Source organism: Pinus tabuliformis, chromosome 7 (genome assembly GCF_031772625.1).
Source record: "Pinus tabuliformis cultivar Carrire ecotype Pingquan chromosome 7, CPIR1, whole genome shotgun sequence".
Classification (NCBI taxonomy): Eukaryota; Viridiplantae; Streptophyta; class Pinopsida; order Pinales; family Pinaceae; genus Pinus; species Pinus tabuliformis.
Window position 1 is genome coordinate 685276289 of NC_142293.1, and position 18423 is coordinate 685294711.

Below are 18423 nucleotides of genomic sequence, written 5' to 3' on the forward strand. Positions count from 1 at the left end.
GGTCATGTAGGAAGTAAAAAGGTCATAGAGAAGTTTAAAAATCATGAGGGTAGTCCAAGAGTCACAAGGGAGGTGAATGATCACCCCATATGTTATATATACACCCTCATTGTTCATGCAAATGACTTTTCACCTTGGCTCCTTCATCACATGCTCAAGTTTATGCTCAAAATTTTGTCAAACTCAGCTTCATATCAAAGAGCTCGTCATTCTGAATCCAACAGTGTGAACAACACTCAAATCCGAGCTCATATGCATAAGTTAGGGAAAGTCAAATTTCATGTTTGACTTGGAAACGTGGCAGGATTGGATGACATGGCAAAGGTCCCAGCGAATGGGGAAGCGCCAAGTGGAAGGTTTCCACTAGGTCCTGCATGTCACATATTAGGGGAAAACATAGGACGCAGGTTAAGAATCAGCCCCCCGTAGGTTGGGTTGCGATTTGCGATAATCGCAATGACATATCGCACCAAAACCCCGTTGATATTTATGTTAACCCCGGTCTCCGCTGATTGTGAAATGTCTCCAAACGCGATATGTTATACACTATATTTCATAGCCTGGCGAGTCTGCTAATATTGCAGTTGTATGGACTTTAATATCTGCCAAGGGAAAACGTTGATTGCAATTTGCGATGGGGCTCCAGACTCGATATTTTATGGACTAGGTTTGATAATCACAGTGGGTCCGTAGTGGTATGGGTTTTGGTATCCGCCGATGGAAAGTGTCGATTGTGATTTGCGATTGGGTTTCTAGATGCAATAATGTATATGTTAAGTTTAATACTCCCGGCAAGTCCACCATATCACAATCGCATATCACCCGCCTAGTTCACAGTCCATAATACTACGAGACTCCACCGATTGTGATTTGCGATATGGCTGACAGGTTATGGCCCGTGGTGTGGCTAAATTCTCGCTCACTTAGCAGATTTTGGATCAAATTTGTGGGATTATATTGGTTTTGGAGCAATTTGTGGAAAAAATAGTGGGAGAACTAGGAGAAGTCTTAACTTCTTCAGTTCTTATCCAAATTGGATGAAAAAAGAGACTAGATAGCCATTTTTTAGTATTCTGAACTCATGGAGACAGGTTTCAGAGGCATATGAGAATTGTAAACACACTTTTGATGTAATTTGAGCATTATAGAGAGGCCCAAGCCATTAGAAGTTGGACCAAGGAGACGTAGCCTAGGAGGGGTGAACTGATTTATCATGTGCTTGTTGTGTGTTGTATTTTGATGTTCTTTGTTGTTATTTTTCTGTTGTTCAGCATATGTTTTATGTTAAATTTTTTCTAACATTTACATAAGAAACTCTCATGGGAATCAATTAATTAAGAAAAAATATTTAATCCTTAAGAACTTGACAAGCAAATGATATGCATCTTGGGTTTTATTCTGAATGGGGAATTAGCACAGCATTACTAATCTGCTCCATTTCAAATCAAGTTGGTATCAGAGCACTGGTTTTTCTTACTAGATTTGCTTTATGAAAGAAGGATTTAATTGTTTGCAATTTTATGTCATGCTTACAAGGTTAAAACTCAAAAGAGGTGAAGGAAAGTTGGTTGAAAGCCCTGAAATTGGATCAAGTGGAAGAAGAGCAAGGTTTCCAAAGTCTTCTACAACAATAGATCCTCAAGTTGCAGAAGTTGTAGTTGAGACTCTAGAGACCATGTCTCATGAAGGAGAACCTATCATGATAGAAGATGAGAAGTCCTTTAGAAAGGCTTTCTTTGATATGACAGATATGGTGAAGGACCTCTATGAAGAGAGGAATAGCAGGTTGCAAGGAGAAAGCTCCAAACCTCCCAATGTAGAAGGCTCTTCAGGAGGAGGTAATGGGAATGGAGACAAGCCTCCACCCTCTCGACCATCTTATTCATCTTCTACTTCACAAGCATCTTCAAACTCTTCCACTAATGCAACCCTTACTCATACTCATCATCATTCTGCAAAAGGAACTGGTAAATCACCTTTTCTAAAGCTTGATGTTAAATTCGAGTTGCCTATGTACAATGGAGAAGTTAATGCATAAAAGTTGGAGAAATGGATTTTTTGGTTGGAGGTGTATTGTAGAATTTAGAACCTTCAAAAGGATGATATCAAAATTTAGTTGACTTCATTGAGAATGGAGGGTGCAGCACTTGTATGGTGGGAATCAAGGACTCAAGATGAGATCAAAAAACATGGTAATATCTCTATTACTTGGTCCGATTTCATTGCTGCTATAAAAAGATAATTGTACCCTTTAGCCCATGTGAAAAAATTTATCATGAATTGGAAAAATTTTAGACAGTTAAAAGGTCAAAACGTGCAAGAGTTTAGGAGAAGAGCTCTTATGCTAGGAGTATACTTATAGTCACAAGATACTTTGTTGAAATATATAGGAGGTTTTCATAGCTATCTTCGACATACCATTCTTATGTTTAATCCCATGAATCTTAATGAGGTTTGATTTCAAGCTACAGACCTCGAAGCAAGAGGGAAAAACGTAAAAGAATAAGGTAAGAAGAAGTCATTCTAGAGTGGTGCAAAAGGAAAGAATTTCAAAGGAAAATAGAAGAAAAATGCTTTTGTTAAGAAAGAAGGGGAGAAACTCATGTGCAAGAATTGTTACAAAGAGGGTCATGATGAAGTGCATCACTAAAAGCTTCATCTTGAATTAAGACCAAATAAATCTAATAATACAAGAAAACATTCAGGTGATGAATCAAAGATTGCAGCCACAGTCGCTAAGGGAAAAGCCGTGTCAAAAGCAAGTAAAGAGGAAGTTGTAAAAAGTACCAACGCAGCAAATAACTCCAATAATGCTTCAAATGAGGAAAATAGAATTGAGTTGTTCCATATCCAAGTTATTTCAAAACACACCAAGATTGATTCGTTGTTTGACAGTGGATCTCAGGAAAATTTAATTTCTACAGATTTGGTCAAGAAATTAAATCTAGAAACTGTACCCCATCATAAACCGTATCCGTTGGGTTGGACAACCAAGGATGTAAATCTTGAAGTCACAAGGAAATTTGTTTACAAGTTTTCTATTACTACCAATTTCGTTGATGAAGTCGAATTAGATGTAGTGCCACTGGATATTTCTGGAATTGTGTTGGGAAGCCCATATTTGTATGACAGGAAAGTCGTTTTCCATAGATTTGAGAACAAATATCATTTGTTCAAAGACGGAGTGGAGTATATTATGAGAGCCCATCGTAGGAAGCTTAATCTGTCTTTGGCAAGCGCAGGGAAAATGAAATGACTGGTCAATTCCAGTAAGAGTCTCGTGCTCCTTATGATCAAGCAGAAGAATGACATGGAGCATGAATCCTTTGCAGGCTGTGACGTGAAGCTGAAAGTTGAATTGGTTGATGTGGTCAATCAATATGGAGACATGTTTCAAGAACCAAAGGGATTTCCACCAAAAATGGGAATTCAACATTAAATTCAGCTACAACAAGACTGTCCACTCCCAAACATCAGTATGTATCGAATGTCAATTCTGGAAATTTTAGAAATTAGGAAAGAAGTCCAGGAATTGTTAGATAAAGGTGTCATTTGTCCCTCTACTTCGCCATGTGGTTCACTAATTGTTTTGTTGCCCAAGAAAGATGGAACCTGGCACATGTGTGTAGATTATCGAGCTTTGAATAAAATTTCCATAAAGAATCGATACTCACTACCCAAAATAGATGATTTGCTAGATCAGTTGAAGAATGCAAGATGTCTCACTAAATTAGACTTGAGAAGTGGATATCATCAAGTTAGAATAGTTGAGGAGGATATTTGGAAGACTGCTTATAAAATAAAACAGGGATTGTTTGAGTGGCTGGTTATGCCTTTCGGTCTTTGCAACGCTCCACCTACATTCATGAGAGTGGTGAATGATGTTTTAAGATCCTTTCTTGATGACCTTGTAATTGTCTATTTAAATGATATTTTGATATTCAGCAAATCACGAGAAGAGCATGTCAAGCATGTGAGGAAAGTGTTGGATGTCTTGAGAAAAGAACAGTTATTTTTGAAGATGTCTAAATGTGAATTCAGGAAAAATTCCTTAGTATATTTGGGCCACATAGTTGGAGGAGGTGAGCTGAATATTGAACCCTCTAAAGTTTCTGTCATTGTGAATTTCCAATACCCAAATCAATCACAGAAGTAAGGAGTTTTCTAGGAGTAGCGCAGTACTGGAGGAAGTTCATTGCCAATTTTTCTTCCATAGTAGCTCTACTACATGCTTTGACCAGTGTGAAGGTTGTCTTCCAGTGGGGAGGCAAACAACAAAAAGCATTTGATGCTTTAAAACAAAAGATTAGTTCAGCCCCAGTTTTAGCATTGCCAAATTTGAAACAACCATTTGAAATACAAACAGATGCAAGTGACTACGCCATGGGTGCAGTTCTTTTACAGCATGGTAATCCCATTTCATTTCATTCTGAGATTTTAATGGTGTTTTTATTAACTACCCTACATATGATAAAGAGCTTTACACATTGGTGCAAAGTGTGAAGAAATGGAAGCATTACTTGATGGGTAAAGAAACCATTATTCACACCGATCATCAACCTTTGCAATATCTGCAATCTCAAACAAAATTGCAGCAATCAAGGCACTTTCATTGGATGGGATTTTTACAACAATTCCACTTGGTAATCAGGTATAAGAAAGGTATTTATAACAGAGTTGCTGATATGCTTTCTAGACCGGTTGTTAATGTATCCATTTTACTCAAGAATAATTATGTTTTGCCTGAAAGTTATGTTGAACAATATGCACATGATGTTGACTTTCAAGAGGTATATTCAAACTTGAGTCAAGGCCACCAAGTTGAGGAATTATACTACCATGTACATGATAATTTGTTGTATCATTGGGAAAAAAAAATTGTTCCACAGGGAGAGAGAGTAATTGTCACAAGGGAAGTGCACACTTCTCTTATTGCTGGACATTTCGGTGTAAGTAAAACAGTGGAAAATATTCAGAGGTATTTTTACTGGCCTCGTATGCTTGAAAGTGTGTCATGTTTTATCAGAGGTTGTTCATCGTGTGCAGTCAGTAAGCCTCATAATAGGAAACTAGGATTGTACACACCACTTCCAATGCCTTCACATCCATGGGGGAGTGTTTCTATGGATTTTTTAGGAGGTCTTCCTTTATCAATAAAAGGTCATGATTATTTCTACATAGTTGTGGATAGGTTTAGATTGATGTGCATAATAATGCCTTGTAAAAAACAAATTACAGTTGAACAAATAGCTCAAATTTTCTTTCAAAATGTATGAGTTCATTTTTTATTACCTACTTCTATTGTAAGTGATCGTGATTCCCGATTTGTTGGGAATTTTTGATCAAGTTTATGCAACTTGATGGACACCCATTTGAAGAAAAGTACAACCTTCCATCCACAAACAGATAGTCAAACTGAAGTGGTTAACAGGAAAATTATTCATTTGCTAAGAGGATATTGCAACAAACATCCTAAGTTATGGGATGAACAGTTGCATTACATTCAGCATGCTTACAACCGAGCAAAACACTCTTCTACTCTAACTTTTCCCTTTGAGGCATGGCTTGGTTATTTGCCTAAATTGCCTTTGGATTTCATCTTTGAGAAAGATGTAGCTATAGATGAACATAGCGACATAGACAAAGCAAATAAATTCATTAAGAAAATTCAGTTGATTCACCAAAGAGTTCAAGAACAACTAGAAAAGAGTCAAGGAAAGTATAAGCCAAGACATGATAAGCATCATGTGGATCATTAGTTTCAAGTAGTTGATGAAGTTTGGATTTACATTAGCAACGAAAGGCTTCAAGGTGAAGGTAAAAAGCTGAAACCAATCCATTATGGTCCATCTAAAATTATGGAAAAGATTGGTAATAATGCTATCAAGCTTGATTTGCCTTCATATATGAAAATTTATTATGTTGTTAATGTTGAAAATTTGAGATTGTACGAGCCTCCTTTGATTAAAGATCAAGGAGAAAGTGTACAGATTCCATCAATTGAATATTTTTCTCCAGAATTTCTTGATGAGCTTCAGCAAGACACCATACTTGACAGAAGAACGAGGTCATCAAAAAGGGGAAATGTTGATTATCTTCGAGTGGGTCTCAAAGGTACAAATCCATCAAAGGCAAAATGGATTGAAGAGGGGAAGGTGAGGGAAAAGTACCCTCATCTATTCAATAACTAAATATAATATTTTGGGGTCCAAAAGGCTTCCAATGGGGAGGAGTGATCAGGTGCTCAAGTTTATGCTCAAAAATAAAGTGTCAGAATTTTGTCAAACTCAGCTTCATATTGAAGAGCTCAAAATTCTAAATCCAACGATGTGAATGACACTCAAATCTAAGCTCATATGCAGAAGTCAGGGCAAGTCAAAGTTCAGGTTTGACTTGGACACGTGGTAGGATTGGATGACATGGAAAAGGTCCCAGCGAATGGGGAAGCACCAAGTGGCAGGTTGCCACTGGGTCCCACATGTCGCATATTGGGGAAAAATAGAGGACACAGGTTAAGAATTAGCCCCCGGCAGGTTGGGTTGCAATTTGTGATAATCGCAATCGCATATCGCACCAAAACCCCGCTAATATTTATGTTACCCCTGGTACTCCGTTGATTGCAAAAGGTCCCCAGACACGATATGTTATACACTATATTTCATAGCCTGGTGGGTCCACTAATATCGTATTTGTATGGAATTTAATATCTGTCGAGGGAAAACACTAATTACAATTTACGATGGGGCTCTGGACTCAATATTTTATGGACTAGGTTTTATAATCCCGGCGGGTCCGTAGTGGTATGGGTTTTGGTATCCGCTGATGGAAAATGCCAATTGCAATTTGCGACTGGGTTCCCAGATATGATAATTTATATGTTAATTTTAATACCCCTGGCGGGTCCGTCGTATCGCAATCACATATCGCCCACCTAGTTCATAGTCCATAAGGTCGCAGGACTCCACCTATTGTGATTTTCGATATGGTTGACATGTTATAGCCCGTGGCCCGGTCAAATTCTCACTCAGTTAGCAGATTTTGGAACGAATTTGTGGGTTTATGTCGATTTTGGAGCAATTTGTGGAACAAATAGTGGGAGAACTAGGAAAAGTCATAACTTCTTCAGTTCTTATCCAAATTGAATGAAAAAAGAGGCTAGATAGCCATTTTTTTAGTATTCTAAACTCATGGAGATAGTTTTCAAAGGCATCTAATCATTGTAAACACACTTTTGTTGTAATTTTAGCATAATAGAGAGGCTCAGGCCATTGGATGCTGGACCAAGGAGACGTGGCCCAGGATGGGTGAACTCCTTTATCATGTGCTTGTTGTGTGTTGTATTTTGATGTTCTTTGTTATTATTTTGTTGTTGTTCAACATATGCTTTATGTTAAATTGTTTCTAATTTTTACATAAGAAACTCTCATGGGAATCAGTTAATTAAGAAAAAATATTGAATCCTTAAGCACTTGATAAGCAAATGATATGCATCTTGGGTTTTGTTCTGAATGGGGAATTAGTACAACATTACTAATCTGCTCCATTTCATATCACTTGTCCTACCAGACATTAGAGAGGAAGATAGTTGTTTTGGAGGAGCAAGTGTCTACTCTAATGCTCCACTATTGGGTCTAGTGGTGCTCATTGTCTTTATGTATCTTGGAACTTTTATTAATCAGAAGCTCGTTGAGCCATCATGCTTTCGTGCATATGTCATGAATATCATACGACTATTCTTTGAATGTTTGAAATAGTTGTTTCATATGTACTAAGGAAATTTAACTATTTCAATGGCTTTGGTACTTATCTTGTTGAAGGTGTGTTGTATTTTCTTTAACAATCGTTGCTTCCTTGTTAACTATTTCATTGGATGATCAACGATTCATTCATATTTATATGCTTGTGTTCCTTTTCTAGATTAGTATTATTACTTGTCTTTAAAGGGCCTATTAAGAAATGGCAACAAGAAATTCTAGTTTAATTTGTACCTGAATTAAATTGTGAATTAAAATATAATTCTTTTCTCATAGAAATTTGAAAATAATTAATTAAGTTTAATTAACTTAATTAATTTAGGAAATTCGAATTGGAAGTCTTTTAGAAGACATGTATATGTTCTCCCTAACTTATAGGAGTTTAGGATGAGTTATGAATGAGTTGTAATTAGTTAACTCATTTTATTGATTTAAGTCCAGTTAAATTAGTTCTAATCAGTTTTAGGAACTAATAGTGAGTAAGTAGTTTTGTAGCATTTTTTTGGTTTTGGTAAGTTAGCATCAATTAGTCAAAAAATGAAAATCATTTCAAAAAATGTTAAGTTAGGATATGGACAAAAAGAATATTGAATCAAAAAATGTTAGGGATATTTTGATGAATAAGTCCATATCAAATAAAATGTTAGAATAAATGCCCTAAAAAAGGAAGGCAAAAATAAAAAATGTTAGATTAGAAAGAAAATAAAAAACAATAAATTCTGAAAGTGTTGCAAATCCAAATGCCACTACTCTCAGTCAAAGTTTATTTTTGCAAATAAAAGTTGTGTGCAGATTGTTTAAATGCCACACTAGTTCATACAATCCAATTGTACAGTTTAATCATGATTGGATTTGATTTAAATTGTTTGTCAATAGGTAGCAAATAAAATTGGCTCAACAGTTTAATCTGAGCCAATGGAAGCAATAAGGGATAGAAGTAGATTAAAAATTAAAAGGAAAATGTTGAGTTGCTAGTCTAAATGCACTCGGGTGACTAATATTGAAAAAATGTTAGGAAAGTAAGGGTAGGTAGAGAAATGAAATTGGAGCATGATAGGATTTTTATCCTAAGTCAAAACATTGGATACATGTGTATATGGTGATTGGTTTAATTAGCCATAAATTATAAATATCAATGTTTTTTGTAATATTCAAACTTTATTCATTCACTCACCAAACCCCGTTCCCCACGCATGTCACATTCGTCATAACCTTGGACCCCACCATCGCTTTTTGCCCTGTCACATTAAAACTCATTCACATATTTTTCATCCCGCACACTCCCCCGAGATTCGACGGCCTACATCGCTCCTCGGCCCCCCTTTTCCATCTGAACTTTATCGGTGGGGGGGATCTAAAGTTGGCAATTTTGGAAACCTCCCTCCGAAACTACTTTTCCTCCATCCTAGTCTTTTGGTACTTAAAATCCCAAAACAACTTACCACCCAAACTTGCTCCTGAATGTGGTTTTCATTCGACCGTTTACCGCCTCTCCTATGTTGTCATCCACGTCTGCCCCTTGTCACTTCCTCCGTCCAATCAATTGCTTCATATTTGTCCATTATTCATTCAAATGCCCATTCCCGCTCACACATCAATATTCTATGGATCTGTTTATCATCCCCGTTGGAGAATTAATGACAATTTAACTATTGATTAACGTACCCGTGCCATGTTATTCATTATAAGCCCTGTTTTTCACAAAAAACGTTACACAGTGCATTCCGATAATTTGTTGGATACTTGAAGCTTGCAGCCAAAACGATAGATTCATCATTCAACTGAATTTTCAATTTTTTTCAGAACCAAACCGACATCCAAGTCCACATAATTCATTTTCAGTTATATTGTTTTTCTGTTATCACTGTGTTTCAGACCAATTCTTCCCATTTCCGTCAAGTTCAACTTGCAATTCACTTAACAAAATGCCTCCTAAGGGAAAGGAAATTGTAGAAATCCCAAATCCTCTCATTCATCCACAAGTTGACTTCCATCATACTCCCCTGGTTGACAGAGACTGTAAAATCATTGAGTCTTCGTCTCAATTTGATTTATATGAAATCTATTGCTGGATGGAGGATTAGTTAGTTGATCAAACAGATGAAATAGGACTTTGGGACTCCCACCTTCCTCATTACATTTTCCCTCAGATACACAGAGCACCTAAATTTGTTAGGAAATGCCATGAATCCTATGATCCCAGTCAAAGAGCTATCATTTCACCTACAGGAGAAATCCTCTGTTTCATCAATGCTCAGTCTATTGAATAGATGTTGCAAGCCCCAACTATTGCACCAACCCATCATTTTTCTCATGAAAGCCTGATAGAAGCCTATCAAAAGCTAGATTTCACTAAAAGATATCAAACTCTTGAACTTTTCCTAGTTGTAGATAACCCTCTGCCTAAAAGAAACCCTCCCTATGATTCATCCATGTTCCCAGACAGAACCAAGCAAATTACCACTATTCTTTCTTATCTGCTTGGTTACAATTCTAATCAATATGTAAATCAAGCCATCATAGATCTCTTGTCTATCTTTTCTACTGATTCCAAACCCACTGTTCTCTATAATTTTAGCCAATTTCTAGCTGAGGCCATCCATGAACAATTTGTCCAGTTTAATACTGAAGAAGTATTCAAGTATGCTTCAGTACTTGTATATCTTTTTATATATATTTTCAGGGAGACAAGTTTCCATTCACCTTGTAGAAGTTAAATGAAGAAATCAATCACCAATCAGTGATATTTTAGACTTCTATGGGAATGAAGGAGAAGGAATAATTTACATATAAACAGTTCATAGAATTGTTTGTTCATCTAGCTATTAATCTTATGAGTAGCACTCCAGTACCAAGAATCAATGATGAAATTGTGAAAGTATTGCAGCTGGTTGATCAAGCCACAACAGGAGATTGGTATCTTTACCAAAACTATACAGAAATCAAAGTCTATGGCTGTGAGCCTCCACCCTACAAAATTCTTAAGTACCTCCCTATCAGAATTTTTGCATTGGAATATATTAGGAAGAGATTAAATGCAGATGAAGTACATTTTGTGGCTACAAAGAAGAAATCACAATTCAAGCTAAAGGCTCGGGTTGGTCCATTCATCTGTAACACTAGAGCAGCAGGAGAAGAAGCAAACAGGTTATTGAAAGAAATGAAGTTTGGTCTCAGCTTCAGTTGGTCTTATGACCCAATGGGAGTAATTTCAAAACTCAGGGTTGAGAATAAGTTTACTTCATACCACCACACAGCCAGGCCTGAAATAGAGAAGTACAAAAATCAGTTAGAATGGAAGGAGAACAGCCTTCAAGAATCTGAAGAACAGGGAGTCTCTACTTCAAATGTACAAAATCCACTTGGACAGGAAAAGATAGCTAAATGAGGATGGGAAGAACAGTCATCCCCTACAACTGAAGCATCAAGACAGGGCTTTAGAATTGTACATAGAAAGAAGAGACCTAGAATCTCTGTGAAGGTTAGTGCAACAAATGAGTCATAGAAAACAACATTTGATGGACTTGTAGAGACTTTTCTTTTTACACAGTCTGGTGGATAGTCTACTTAGTCCCCCACTCATTCCACTACTTCTTAGGAACAACATGTGATTTAGACCAGTGGAAGCAGTTAGAAGGACAAAGAAGATGATATATTTCATGTCTTCAGTGAAATTAAGAAGAAGAATGAGGAATTGAAGTTGAACACTTATACTCAATTCTGGAAACACTCTTCCAGTTCTCAAGCTAGACTTCTTTCAGTCTTTGACTCTGAAAAGGGTAAGATGCATATGGCTTTCTTACAAGCTCAAATTCCATAGCTCAGGACTGCTGCGCATTATCATAAGCAAACATCCTTTGAGTTTAATGTAAAAAATTTACATCCAATTGACCAAATTGAGATGCACAAACAGACTGGCCAAATGATTTCATCCACTTTAACTAACACTACCATGAGTTCGTCAAAGTTGCAGGTCACCTTGGCCAATACACAGTCGCAGCTCAAGTTGAACAAATTTTCCTCACTGGCAAAGGACACCAAGATCAAATCTTTGGAAGATCTGGTGTTGAAGATGGGATATGATCCCTCAAATATAAATGTTGCAGAAGAACTTGTCAGGAAGAAAAATGTTGAGCTCTCAGCATTAAGGAAGCAACTCAAACTGCCAGCTTCTGAGGACCCAATGACTAAGGAGATTGAAGAAACCGAGACTCAGAAATCTGACATGATGAAGCTCATCATGGAACAAAATCTGCAAATAAAACAGATGGAGGAGAAAATGGAGAAATTTGTCAAAGAAAAAGAGGAAGCTGTGAAAAGGGCTCAAATTCCAATGGATGTAGTTCCTCTTGCAGCAGTCTCTATAACCAGAGTTTCTACTTCAAGCAAGAAACTACAGGTACAACAAAAGGAGTTGAACAGCTTACTGAAGTTGTTCAGAACCTGTCCATTCAGACAATCTAAATCAAGAAGTTGTAGGATGAACTAAAGGAATTACAACATATGAAAGCAGTTGCAGACAATTCACATGCAGCTAAGTTGCAAAGGGAAAAAAGTCAAATTGAAGTATTGCAGAAAGAAATCAAAGAATTTTACCTTGGAAACAAATTAGGTTTGGAAAAGGAGATTTTATGGGAAGAGATTACTGAATCAATCACGGATATCTGGCCTTATATCAAGATAATCTTTGATCAAAAATACTTGTTGGAGAAAACTCAGTAAGCTATTGAAACTATCTCCAAGGAAATTGAGGGCATGCCAGAAGTTGCCACTGAGATAATCAAGTTTTTGAATTCTAAAGACGGCTATCATCTTGAACAATTAAGTATAAATGACAGGACAATAACCATACTGGAAGTGAAGAAGATCATTACAAAGGAAAACCTCATTCTTCAGTTGGAGGGAAAATGCAACAACGTTAATGTCATAGTTCAACGATTTTTCAACAAGTTAGAACCCTTGACCAGCAGGGTTTTCCCTCTATGCTTCTGATAAATGATAAATTAATTCCTATTGAAGATTATGTTAGAAAGCTTACAAAGGTAGGTACCAATGCAGCTTCAGTTTCAAACATAAGAGGTGCAGCAACACCAAGGGTTGTGTTGAATGCACTTAGAGATACCTTTTTCATCCTAAATGAAATCAGAGATATATTTTTAGTAAAACCCACTTTTAATAAATATACATAAATGGATGAAGTTTATCGAAGGGTAACTAAGTTATCTATCCCAAATAAGAAACACTGGAAACAGTTAACTGATTTTCTTCACTGAAAGGAGGATCAAGCAATATTCAGTATTTCCATGAACAGTCATCAACAGTTCAACAGTTTTCAGCTTTTCCAGGAACAGTCATCAACAACTCAACACCAAAATAGTGACAAATCGACTACTAGTTTATATTTCTGGTTTTGTGTTGATCTATTTTTGTAAATTTCTTTGAGATATTTTCTTAGCTCAAAAATTGTATAAATAACTCCCTTCCACAAGCTATTAAAGGTTGCACCCTTGAAGAAACATTTGTAAGCATTTAATGTACTTGGCTTTTTCTGAATCATTAATAGCAAATCAAAGGATTCTAAGTTTTGATTCATACAGTTTTGTGTTCCCTGTAAGTTTTCCAATTTTCATTCATTGTGTTTTTTCTTCATATTCTTAAGTTTTACAAAGATAAATAGGTAGGAATAGTTGTGTTTCAATTTACTCCTATAAGCTTATGAAGTGATCATCTTTAAAGAGAATGAATTATATAAACTGTTTGTTTAACTAATTCCCTCTAAATCATAAAATCATCAGCATCTTTTGTAATCTTAGGAATATTCTGTTAAACTTTTTGAACATTGTTTGAAGGTTTTCTTACTTATGGTTATTTCATTTGCTATTTGAAAATTGTAATAGTCATATCATCTTTCAATTGCTTCTCGTCACGAGACAAGCTATATCACTGTGTGGATTTTAATAGCATCCCTCTATTTAAATATTAATACTATTCAAAAAGGTTAGGCATGGTTGTTTTAAATCTATTTCATACATTGGTCCTCCAAAATTAAAACAAAACCCCCCAAAACAAATATCTTAGATGCCCTGGCATGATAGCTGACCATTATCATTTGGGAGATACAAAAAAAGGTCAGTTGGGACACTAGTGACCTAATTAGTGCTACTCTAGTTAACTGAAGATTCCACCATCAAAAACTCATGCATGTTGATTCTGAGAAAGACCCAGTTGAGACTAGAGTACAGGGATAGTGTACTAATTGTTTTAGATTTTTCTGATTTGAACTGATAGCGCATGCATTCAGGAACTGATCCTTGAGGGATTGCACTATTTTTAGAGGCTTTATTTCCCTTTAAATACAAGTTATTATTCATAGGAATCACACATTGGAATAGAGACTTGGAGATCTTTTGAATTGGCTAAGCTTTGGCCTTGAGATTTCTTATGAGTTGGAGATTGAATTTGCTGAGTGTCGGGATTGTTCTAGAGAGAACAAGCATTGTAATTTCATCTTTATTTTCCTAATTAATACAAAACAGATAGTGGGGTTTTGAGTTGTGGCTTTCCCTGAATATTTATTGTGTTATGTGCCTTTGATTCTCTTCCTCTATTGATTATTGTTTTCTCGATGTTTATGGGCTTCCACCGTAAAGAGTAGAAGTAGATTCTTGTCTCTTGATTTAGCAAATTGCAGTAGCTTGTGAATCTACAGGTTTTTCTACGTGGTATTGGAGCAAGATTGTTTTTTGGGCTGAGAGTTTGCAGAGAATTTTTGAGAAATTATGTGCAAAATATTCAGAAAAAGACTTCATATTTGGATTCCTTGGGAAAAGATACCCAAATTCAAAAAAGAAATCGGTTGAATAAGAGTTCGGATGAGGGCAATATCACTGATTTAAAATCAGCTCTCTAGAGGAGATTTCAAAGTTTTGAGTTTCTGGGTTACAGGTGAAAGTCAAATTTGAATACATACTTCAGGATCGGCAGATGGTGTTCCATGGGTTGAGGCTTGAGTATGCCTTGGAAGGTAGCTCATATTCCATAGCTTGGAGGGATAGGATGGAGGCTACGCTAGAAGATAATGGCTTGAAGGAAATTCATTGATCAAGAAGTCCCCAAGCCAACAACTACAAATGCACAGAACTTGGCCAAATGGAAGAAGTGTGTGGTGAAGGAAAGGCGAATAATCCTTGAGGGAGTTCGATACCACATTGTCTCAAGTCTCCATGGCAAGGAAACTCTGCATGCTATGTGGAAAACATTGACGAACTTGTATCAGAATAGCAGTGATCAAAGGAAGTTGGCACTGAATGATAAACTTCGTAAAATCAAGATGGAGAAAGGCAAGACGATTCTGAAATACTTGACCAAGTTCACTCAATGTAGGGATGAACTTCAAAGTGTTGGAATCATGGTTGCTGAGGAGGATATGGTGAGCCTTTCTCTTCTTGGACTCCCAAAGATTTGGCATAGTCATCAAGACTCTGTCAATGGTCGCGAGAAGCTGCCAGATTAATAACAACTATGGTCGGATTTGATGTAGGATGAGATCAGGAGGAACAACAGGGATGACTCTTCATCAAAGGCTGATGATGAAGAGAACTGTGCCTTAGTGATTAAGGAAAGGAAGGGGAAAGGTAAAATTTCTCATTCCAAATCATATTCTTATCATGGAGGTAAGAAGAAGGACATGACGAAAGTTAAGTTCTTTCATTGTCAAAATATGGGTCACTTTGCTACAAATTTTCCATTGAAGAAGTCCAAGGAGAAGTCCTCAGGAGGAGCGATAGGTGAGGCTTTGGCCTCCCAAATCGAATTGGACTTTTCCCTCATTGTATGCATGGTGTCTTCAGTGATGGGATGTGTCTGGTACTTAGACAGTGGAGCTTCTTTCTACATGAATGGCAACAAAGAGTTATTGAGTGAACTTAAGGAGAAATATCTCAAGATGCATATGGAGATGGGTGATGACGGTAAGTATAGTGTTACTAGTGTGGGCACTATTACTTTTCAGAAGGAGCATGCAGCTCCACTCACCTTAAAGAATGTTATGCATGTACCCGGACTAACGAAGAACTTGGTATCTGTTGCCATGCTTGAGGATAGAGGCTATGATGTGACATTTTTGAAAGGAAAGGCATTTTTTCGACACATAGCCACGGGTCAAGTAAAGAAGATAGGGATTCGAGTTCAAAATCTCTATAAAATAGAGGTAGAAGATTGTGCTTCTTTGAGTTCAAAAGCGAAAAATATATTTAGCCAAGACATCAGCGAGTTGTGGAACAGGCGATTGGGCCACTTGCATCATGGGTATTTGAAGATATTGCAGCAAATATCTACTGGTCTTCCTAAAGGTGTGCTTGAGAAAGTTGATACATGAAAGGGTTGTACTTTGGGAAAATACAACAAGTCTTCCTTTGGAGATAGAGACAGTCGAGCAAAGTCTATTATGGAGAGAGTCTATTCAGATGTGTGTGGACCATTCTCGATAGTATCCACCACCAAACACAGGTATTATGTTATATTTGTAGATCACTATTCTCGTAACTGTTGGATATTTTTCATGCAGATAAAGGATCAGACATTCACAATTTTTTGTGAATTCAAAGCATTGGTCAAGAAAGAGTCAGGCAAGAAGTTCAAAGCTCTACGGAGTGATAACGGTGGATAATATTTCTCCAATGAGTTTAAGAACTTCTGTGCAGCGGAAGAGATTAAACGAGAGTTGACAACACCTTATAACCCTCCACAGAATGGGGATGCCGAGAGGAAGAACAGGAGCATAATAGGGAAATCAAGGGTGATGTTGCATGATCAGGGCCTATCACTACACTTGTGGGTTGAGGCATGCAACACAGCAGTTTATGTTCAGAACCGTAGCCCACATTGGATACTTAAGAGTAAAACATCGAAGGAAGCTTATTCTGATAAGAGGCCAGATGTTGGTCACTTCAGGATTTTTGGGTCATCGGTTTATTGCCATGTGACCAAAGATGCATGGAAGAAGATTGAGCCAAAAGTAGAGTTGGGGATCTTTGTGGGGTACACTGATACTCGCCACAACTATCAGGTGCAAACCAGTCGGATGATTGTGGTTCATAGGGATGTCAAGTTTGATGAGGAGAAGGCCATGTGAGTGTCCCTTGAGAGGGAGCTTGAGCTACATAAGGAGGAGGAACTTTTAGTTCCTAAGGTTGAGGAGCCTCAGATTAATGTGGAGTAGCCACATGCAGAGGTTCTAGGAGTGGAGACATCCACTTAGGCAGAGTCTTCCAAAGAGGGAAGAATGTGCACTAGAGAGGTTGACAAATTGTTGGATGATGCATGGGAGAATGTGGGAGCACCCTCTTCTCAGCGCAAACAGAGGAGGTCACCAGAGAGGTACATTGGATACATGGCACTTATGGGTGCATGTGTTGTGACAGAGCCATCTTCCTTTCAGGAAGCAGTGCAGCAGCCAGTTTGGGTTGATGCGATGGTGGAGGAGTATGACTCCATAGTTCGAAACAGTGTTTGGGATGTGGTCTTGAGACCGGAGGACAAGTCAGTTGTGAGCTCCTATTGTCTTTACAAGGTAAACCAAGCTACAGGTGGTAGTGTTGAGAAGCATAAGTCCAGATTTGTGGCCCGTGGCTTTTCACAGGTAGAGGGGATTGACTATGATGAGACCTTTGCTCTTGTTGCAAGGTACTCATCTATCATATCTATTTTGGCACTATCTACACAGATGGGTTGGAGTATCCATCAGATGGATGTGAATACTACCTTCCTCAATGGAATGATTGAGGAAGAGGTGTACATAGAGAAGCCTGAAGTTTTTGAAACCTTGGACCGTGAGTCACATGTGTGCCGACTCAAGAGAGCGTTGTATGGGCTAAAGCAAGCACCCCATGCTTGGTACACTAGGATAGATAACTACTTCACTGGGTTGGGCTTCACGAAGAGTAAAGAAGATGCGAACTTGTATCACATAGTGGTGGAAGCTAAGATTTTGATCATTATACTTTATGTAGATGATCTCATTCTAATAGGTGATGAGAAGCTCATCAAATCCTGCAAGGAGGATCTTGCAAGAGAGTTTGAGATGAAGGACATGGGGCTCATGCATTACTTTCTTGGCATCAAGGTATGGTAAGGAGATGGGGATTTGTTTGTTTCTCAAGGCAAGTATGCCAATGAGATACTCAGGATATTCTACATGGGGAGTAGTAAACCCATGGAGACTCCTCTAGCTAGTAACTGGAGGAAGGAGGATGCTACTTCAGGAGAAGTAGTGGAAGCTATTGTTTGCAGGAAGCTTGTGGGTTCACTCATGTATTTGGTGAACACACGACCAGATATGTGTTATGCAGTTAATCAGCTTAGTCAAGCGATGGTTAGGCCTACCAAGTTGTATTTGAAGGCGGAAAAGCATGCATTGAGATACCTCAGAGGAACTATTCAGTTTGGGTTGTGGTACAGACAGACAGAAGGAGTGAAGCTTCGATGTAGATTGGGCGGGGAGTCCATCTGATAGGTAGAGCACATCAGGAGGGATCTTTAGTATTGGGTCAGTTGCAGTTTCTTGGTACAGCAGGAAACAAAGATCGATTGCACTCAGTTCGATAGAGGCAAAGTACATGGTTGCAAGCCAAGAAGCATGTGTGGCTATCTAGATGAGGAAGATCCTGGT